The following is an 8771-nucleotide window of genomic DNA, read 5'->3' on the forward strand; positions in this document are numbered from 1 at the left end:
ATTAAGTGTTCTAGAATATTCATACTTCTCAATGTTGTCCATAGCTTGTCATGATCCACACAATCGAAAGCCTTTGTGTAGTCAATAAAGCATGGGTAAACATCTTTCTGATATTCTCTGCTTTTAGCCAAATTCTATCGGACATCAGCAATGATATCTCTCTTTCCATCTCTTCTTCTGAATCCAGCTTGAACCTCTGGAAGTTCTCTTTCAATGTATTATTGTAACCCTTTCTATATTACCTTTAGCAAAATTTTACTCGATTGAGATATCAAAGAGATTGTCCAAAGATTTCTGTATTCCATTGAGTCACCTCTCTTTGGAATGAGCACAGATATGGATCTCTTCCAATCAGTTGACCAGATAGTTGTCTTCCAAGTTTCTTGGCAGAGATGAGTGAGTGCCTACTGTGCCACCTCACTTTCTAGAAAGATTTCAATTTTTATTCCATCAATTCCTGATGCCTTGTTCTTTGCCAATTCCTTCAAGGCACTTTAGACTTCCTCCCTGAGTATCATTGGCTCTTGATCATATACTACCTCTTGAATTGGTTGAACATTAAACATTTCCTTTTGGTACAATGACTCATTGCTGTAATTTTGTTCAAGTCTGACTTCTGCTATCTATCAACTGATTTCCAGGTGGTGTTGCCATGTCTGTCAATCTCTGGTTGTTTTCTGTTCTTGCTGGTGTTCATTCTAAAGGATTCCCTTTTGGATGTTTTGAAATGCTGAATTGGCTTTGACAAAATCTCTTAACTTCTGTTTATCCTGGAATGTTTTGATTGTACCATCATATTCGATTGCCAGTTTTGCTGGATAGATGATTCTTGATTGGCTTTTTTTTTTTTTTTTTTCTTTTAGGGTTTTATACATGGCTCCCCATGCCTTCTTCCCTGCATGGTTTCTGCTGAGAAGTCATAGCTTAATCTTATTTTATTTGCCATTGCAGGTAACACTTCTCTATTCCCTGGCTACTTTTAGGATTCTCTAATTGTCTTTGATTTTGGTGAGCTTGATTTTGGTAAGTCTCAGTAATTTTCTTTTTGGGGTCTGTCCTTCCTGGGGTTCATTCAGCTTCTTGAATGTTTATCTTCTCATCCTTCAAGATATTAGGAAACTTTTCTTCCAGAAGATCTTCAACTATCTCTTCTGTGGATGTGTGTGATCCTTCCTGTTCTGGAATGCCAGAGTTAAGTTATTAAGTTTTTCCTCTTAATGTTGTCCAGCATGAATCTTAGATTCTCTTACAATTTTTTAATCCTTATTTCTGCTTGCTCTTCTATCTTAGCATTGTTGAGAGATTTGTCTTCTAACTCACTGCTTCTTGCTTCCATCTCTTCCATTTCACTCCTTTGTCCTTTCCATGTATTGTCCATGCCTGATATTTTATTATTAAACCTCTGGACTTCTTTTTGCAGGTTTTGAATTGTTTCCAGTGCTGTATCTATCTTGTTTGAATGCTTCTGTAGCACGTTCCTGACTTCTTCTTTATTTTCCTCCACCCCTTTTTGGAACATTTGAATTTGTTTTTATATTATTCTTCTGAATTCCTTGTCAGGCACATCCAGAGCTTGCTTTTCTACTGGAAAGTCTGTGTCTACTTTCAGCTCATTTGTCTCAGTTACTTTTTTATGGTTTTGGACATGTGTTGAGATCTTTAATTGTGTTTTCTTGGAGATTTTCAGCAATTATATTGGTTTTTAATGCTTAAGTGGATGGATTTTGCTTTGTTGTTCAGCATACTAAGTGTCTCCTGGTGGATATGATCTGGCTTTAGGTTTCCCTTTTCACATGTAATGCTTAGCAGCTGGTATTGACTCTTGTCCAGATGGTGGCATATTACAGGATATTCTTTAACTTGACTATATGAAAACAGTTGCTGTCTTTCTTAAGTTAGCTACAGGGAGAAATCTCCAACCCCTGGTAAAAGATTGAGACCACAAGGACCAAACATAGAAACAATGTAAAAGTAGAGCCAGAAACCACAAAAAAAAAAAAAAACCAAAACACAAAAAAACAAAACACACACACACACAATAAAATTGTGATTGACTGTCCAGTGGCCTTTGCTATGCTGGTGGGGATAAAGGGTCCCACCAAGGACAACTTTGGGGCTTGGTCATGGAATCAGACATCATAAGAAACATCCTGTGGATTTCCTCTCTTTGCTTCGGAAGAACTTTGGGTGCAATGCTGAACCATTTTGGGGGAGTGCCCCCACACACCCGAAGGAACAGGTCTAGGCAGTGATGGTGCAATTTGAGTGAAGAAGAAAGATACATTAAAAATGAAAACTGAAAGATGAAAAATCATTCACACCTCTCCCTCCAGACATGCTGCTCCATGGCTTCTAGCACTGAGTTACTGCCTATGTTTGGCTCAGATGATACAATCTTGCTTGCTCAAAGTGAAGAGAACTTAAATATTTACGAATGAAGATCAGAGGTCAAAGCATTCCGTATGGGTTGTATTCCAGTGTAAAGAAAACAAAAATGCTCATCACTAGATCAATAAATAACATCAAGATAAATGCTGAAAAGATTGAAGTTGTCGAAGACTTCATTTTGCTCAGATCAACCATCAACTTTTAGTGACAAGCATTTAAAAAAATTAAATGATGGATTCTTTAGGCATATATGATGCACAAGACCACTTTAAATTGTTGAAGAGCAAAGATGTCCATTTGATCCAAGGGGTGCCATGGTAATTTCAATAACTTTGTATGTATGTGAAAGTTGGACAATGAGTAAAGAATACCACAGAAGAATTGATGTATTTGAGTTACAGTGTTGGTGGATAATATTAAAAGTACCATGAACTGCCAAAAGAACTATAAATCTTTGTTGAAACAAGTACAGCAAGAATTCTCCTTAGAAGCCAAGATGGCCAGACTTTGTTTCTCATACTTCAGACATATTATCAAGAGTAACCAATCCCTGTAGAAGGACATCATGCTTGTTAAATGGAGGGTCAGTGAGGGAGAGGAATACCCCTCAGGAGATGGATTGACACAGTGGCAGCAACAATGGATTCAAGTGTGGCAGCAGTTATGAGGTTGGCACAGAACCTGGCAGTGTTTTCTTCTCTTGTGCAAAAGGTTTCTATGAGTTGGTACTGCTCGACTGCACATAACAACAACAAGATAGCAGCTATTATAAGTGAAGCTAATATTCATGCAGGGCTTATGTCCAATACCTAAAGAAGACCCCACCTGCACATACCATTAGAAAAGATAGAAAGAGATGTCTGTTGTTGTAGGTAAGCCAGCATCTCAGTATCAGATTAAAGAAGTTACAGACAATGAGACCTCCTACCCTGTACCTTCATGAAGAATTGTGACTATACTTAAGGAGGAATAAAACTGAGTGAGTGTTGGTCAAATTCTGGGACTTGGGCAAACTGCCTAAGTGACAGAACTCAGGCAAACTTGTTATTTTCAAAGTTGAGAACAACCTCTTTAATCCTTTCATGTGGACTGGATTAATTCCATTCCCTACAAGAGTTTAGGAGTTCTGGTGTGGCATTGTGGGTTAATGCACCAGACTGAAAAGCCATTTGAACTGCAAGGTCGGTGGTTCAAGCTTACCAGTTGCTCCACAGAAACTCTGTACAGTGTTTATATGGGTCGGAATTGACTTGATGACACTCAACAACAACAAGAAGAGATTAGCCTCTTTTATTCCTTTATAAAATACCTTCTAGGCTGACTGGTTTGATCTGATTCTGTACTCATGCATAAAAACCTGGAGAATGTCAAATGAATGCCTTTTTCCTGAGTCAATAGAGAATAGCAGCCACTGGAGAGGTTAAAGGACTTGACTGTAGCTTCAAAGGACAATGCATGCACAGTCTTCCCAGAATAAGTCTAGCCATTTTTTTTCAACAACCTTTCCTACCAATTCTATCTTAAGTCCAACTTGTGCTTGCATTCAATTACCATAACTCCACTTAAAGACGACATTTTCCAGAAACGGTCTCCTGTCCCTATATTAAACATGCTGCCTTATACCTCTTGAAAACCTGTATAATCCCTCAGCTAAACCTTTCTTTGGGGAAACTCTTTGTTGTTCCCACTCTGAAGATCTTTACTTTTCAGTTTCAATAAACATTTGTATGTGTGGAACCTATGAGTCTCTTCTGCACATTCATGATCTGAAAATGGCAAGTTCATTGGAACTTAGCCTGGGCAGGTAACAGAACTTGGTGAACAACATGAACAAAAGTTTCTCTGTCATTTTCTTTTAAGTAAAAAGTAAATGAGGCAGGTATACTCCATAAAATGTTGTTGTTGTTGTTATTGTTAGGTTCCACCAAGTCAGAACTGACACAAAAGGAATCTCTGCACAACAGAATGAAACACTTCCTGGCCCTGTACCAACCTCACAATCATTGCTATGTTGAGCTAATTGCTGCCATTCAATCTCAATGGGGGTCTTTCTCTTCATCCATCCATTTTTCCAAACATGATAACATTCTCCAGGGACTGGTCCCTCCTGATAATATGTCTGAAGTATGAGAGATGATGTCTGACCATTCTGGCTTCTAAGGAGCATTTTAGCTGTACTTCTTACAACACACAATGGTTTTTCTTTTGGCAGTCCATGGTACTTTTAATACTCTTCTTCTACACCATATATGTAGAACTCAAATGCATCAAGTCTTCTTTGTTCTTCCTTATTCATGTTCCAACTTTCACATACATATGAGGTTACTGAAAATACCATAGCTTGGGTCAGTGGCACCAGAGTCTTCACTCTGAAATCTTTGTTTGTCAACACTTTAATGATGTCTTATACAGCAGATTTGCCCAATGCTGCTTCCTTGGGTATTGATGTTTGATCTGAGTACAATGAAGGGTTTGAGAACTTCAACGTTTCTTCATTTATTGTGATGTTATTTATTGGTCCAGAAGTGAAGATTTTTGCTTTCTTTACATTAAGACACAAGCCATACCTAAGGCTGTGTTCTTTGATTTTCATTAGCAAGTAATTTAAGCATTCTTTGCTTTCACCTAGCATGATTGTTGCATGTGACGATGTTGTTGTTTTTATGTGAATATATGGCTGTTGTTGTGTGCTGTAGAGTTGGATTCTGACCCATAGTGACCCTGCACAGGGTTTCTGAGGAGCAGCTGGTGAACTTGAACCACTAGCCTCCTGGTTCAAGTGGACTTTGCAGTCCAGTGCATTAACCAACAACACCACAATATAGTAGGTTGTTAATGAGTGTTCCTCCAATTTTGATGCCATGTTTTTCTGCATATAAACCAGCTTCACTGATTATTTCTAAGCATACAAGTTGAATAAGTATGGTGAAATAATACAACCGTAGTGCACACCATTCCTAATTGTAAACCATTTGTTGTTCCCTTCTCTTGGAACAATTGCTTCTTTTTCAATGTACAGGTTCCTTATGAGCACAATTAAGTGTTTTGAAATACTCATTCTCCACAGTGCTATCCAGAGTATATCATGATCCATGAAATCAAAAGTCTTTGCATAGTCAGTAAATCACAAATAAAGATCTTTTTTATATTCTCTACTCTCAGCTAAGATTCACCTGACATAAGTAATGATATCCCTCATTCTACATTCTTCTGAATCTGGCTTGAACCTTTGGAAGTTGCCTATCAATGTATTGTTGCATCTGATTTTTAAATATCTTTAGCAAAATTAAACTTGCATGTCCTATTAATGATATTGTCTGTTGATTTCTGCATTCCACTGGGTCATCTCTTTTAGGGAATGGGCATAACTATGCATCTCTTTTAGTCAGTTGGACAGATGTTTTCCAAATTTCTTGGCATAGATGGGTGAGTGTATCTAGTGCTACATTAGTTGCTTGAAAAATTTAAATTTGTATTCCATCTATTCCTGGTGCCTTGTTCTTTGCTAGTGCCTTCAATGCACCTTGGACTTCTTTAGTATCATAGGCTTTTGATCATATGCTACCTCTTGAAATGGCTGAACATTGATCATTTCTTGTTGGTACAGTGACTATTTGTATTCCTTCTATCTTTTTTTTTTTTTGATGTTTTCTGCATCATTCAATAATTTACCCATAAAATCCTTCAATATTTCAAGTTGAAACTTGAATTTTTACTTCAGTTCCCTCAGCTTGAGAAAAGAGTGTGTTCTTCCCGTTTGGCTTTCTAATTCCAGTTCTTTGCACATTTCATTATAATATTTGACTCTGTCTTCTCAAGCTGCTTTTTGAAGTTTTCTTTTCATTTATTTTACCTCCCCATTTATCCCATTTGCTTTGGCATCTGTACACTGAAGAGCAAGTGTTAGAGCATCTGCTGCCAAGCATGTTGGTCTTTTTACTGTTTCATGTCTTCTTAACGACCATTTGTTTGTTTTAACAACACCTCCCACAACCACCACCACTTTTTTTTTTTCTTTAAATGAACAATAACATGAAAAACCCACTCAGGAATATATATAATCATGTGAGCAACCAAAGGGCACATTCTGGAAACCAGCCTCCTGGCCGCCAGCACACAGCCCTCCTCTTTCCATGAGTCAAGAGTCCTCAGCTGTTCAATCTCTCCATGCCATCACTTCTGCCTCCATCTCTGATGTTGCCACTTCTCTGGATATGGTCCCACATTCAGCTCATGCTCTTCTCTCTTGATGCTCTTAGCATCCTTTGTTCTTGGAATGAAGATTAATTACTCCTCTCTTTTTGTTACACAACTTCTACCTTTACAGTTGCAATTAGGTGTGATAACAATTACTTACTATTGAATCAGTGATTCCTATCCCTATCTCCTTTCACCAGATCCATAGACAAGAGCGAAACTATTCAGTGGGGATTCTACCTTCCCATACACACTCTGAAACTAAACTTCCTTTTGAAACTGTATAAGCCACCTACTTGTTACCTTTCGAGCATCCCCAATTTTAGGTACAGAGTATATAGGCTTGATCCTTGATCTAAAGACTCCTTTCCTCAGTTGCTATTCTGACATACTACATCCACAATTATAGGTCAAGTTCACCATATTGTAGCAATTTATGCTTGCTTTATCAGATTTCTTTATCTTATTCTGGGTGTGTTCTCATCATCTAACCATTGAAGCTAGTTCAATGGGTATTATCTGAAAATGTGGGCATTCTTGTGCATCTCCCCTCACTTTGTATCAGCTGGATGCTTCACTCTCAGCTCTAGGTCTCCTTAGCTAGGTCCTTGTCAATGGTCTCAGAAGTTCTTAAGTCTCACTACACATGGGACCAACTAGCCCTTCCTCTTCTCTCATCTCAAGGTTAATGGGCAACTATGGAACATGGTCAAATTCAGCCCATATCTTCATTGATTCTGTTCCCCCATTTCTGCTCACAAGTAAACCAGCATGGTCACCAGTAACCATGAGTGTTTTCCTGCTTGTGAGTTCCCTTTGAGTTTCAGTCTTGGGGGTGGGGTTTGTCATGAAGGGACTTGATTGCTTGTCTTAATGGCTGCCCAGAGAACAAATTGATTTAGACTGCCATTTCTGTTTTTGATTTGTTCCTTCCGGTCTATCTTTTTTGTTTTGTTTTGTTAGAACAACTCAGCAAAATAAAATTCAGTTTATTGTTGGACAATATTGTTTCACAAATACATCAAACAAGCCAAAAAAAAAAAAGAATAAATAGCAACTTCATAGACAAAAAAAGGAAAAGAAACTTTATCATTGGCCTTTTATAACTAACTATCTTCATGCAAACCAACTACTTATATTACAGTTAAGTACATACACAAAAAAATGTTACTGGAATGCTCAGAATAAGGTTGTAATATTTGTTGTTGTTGGTTTTGCTATTTTACAAGTTTTTTTTTTTCTTCTTTGAGATTATAATGAGCATGGTCACACCATACGTAAAGTCAGAATTAGGAAAGAGAACACGCCGACGGCTGGTTTGGTTATCCGAGATAATTTAAAATGGCTGATCCCTAACAATATGTACAAAAATGTAAATAAAAAATACAAACATATTTTCCTTTTTAAAGTACTTTTAAGAAAAAAAGCAGGGCTTTGGAAGTTTGGGTTCTTTTTTCTCCACTGTGGCAAATTTACGTTTTGGTTTTGGTTGGGTGGTGGTGAGCGTATGTTATCTGCAGGTGGCACTGCCCAAAGTGGGCGGGTGGGACCCTCTACTTGGAGGTGACCACATTTAGATTCTGAGACGGGAAGTGGAGGGTGAACAGGTCACGGTGGCCTTTGTAAATTTAACTTTTCCTTTTTTGCTGTCTAGTCATCCTTGTCAGTCTTCTGCTTCTTGGTGTCAACATCATCATCATCTTAAGCTGCCTGTTTGCCCATAGCTGCCTCAGCCTCCTCATCTTCATCTCCATCTTCTTCCTCACAATCACCTTGTCCTTACTCCTCTTCCTCCTCACCTTCTTCCTCTTCCTCATCTACCTCATTGTCAGTCTCCTGTTTCCTATTTTCCTTGTTAGCGTTCCAACTAGCAGATGTGTCTCTTTCATTTTCTGTTTCCTCCATATCCTCCTTCTTCTCCTTTAAGTCCTTTGTGGTGATCTCAGAGGTGGTGTCCACAGCCATGTCTGACATGATGGGGTGCACAGGTGATCTGATACAGAGGATGACAAAGAGAGTACAAGTTTGGGGACTCTGGCTAGAGAGTTGCCAAAGTCCACAGGTGAGGAGTAGGAGGAGCACAGTGGAGGTGGCTGCGGGGCACAGGAAGCTGGACCCAGAAACAATGCAAAGATGGCTTTTCAGAGCAGCCAGTGAGTACTCTGGTCTTTCTTTCAAGAAGTATC

The 8771-nt window shown here is 38.5% G+C and overlaps 1 pseudogene; it reads right to left on the reverse strand.

The window, feature by feature from the left end:
• Window positions 1-8235: 8235 nt before the first annotated feature.
• Window positions 8236-8559, reverse strand: LOC102829270 (annotated as a pseudogene).
• Window positions 8560-8771: the final 212 nt, after the last annotated feature.

This window comes from Chrysochloris asiatica, unplaced genomic scaffold (genome assembly GCF_000296735.1).
Source record: "Chrysochloris asiatica unplaced genomic scaffold, ChrAsi1.0 scaffold00208, whole genome shotgun sequence".
NCBI lineage: Eukaryota > Metazoa > Chordata > Mammalia > Afrosoricida > Chrysochloridae > Chrysochloris > Chrysochloris asiatica.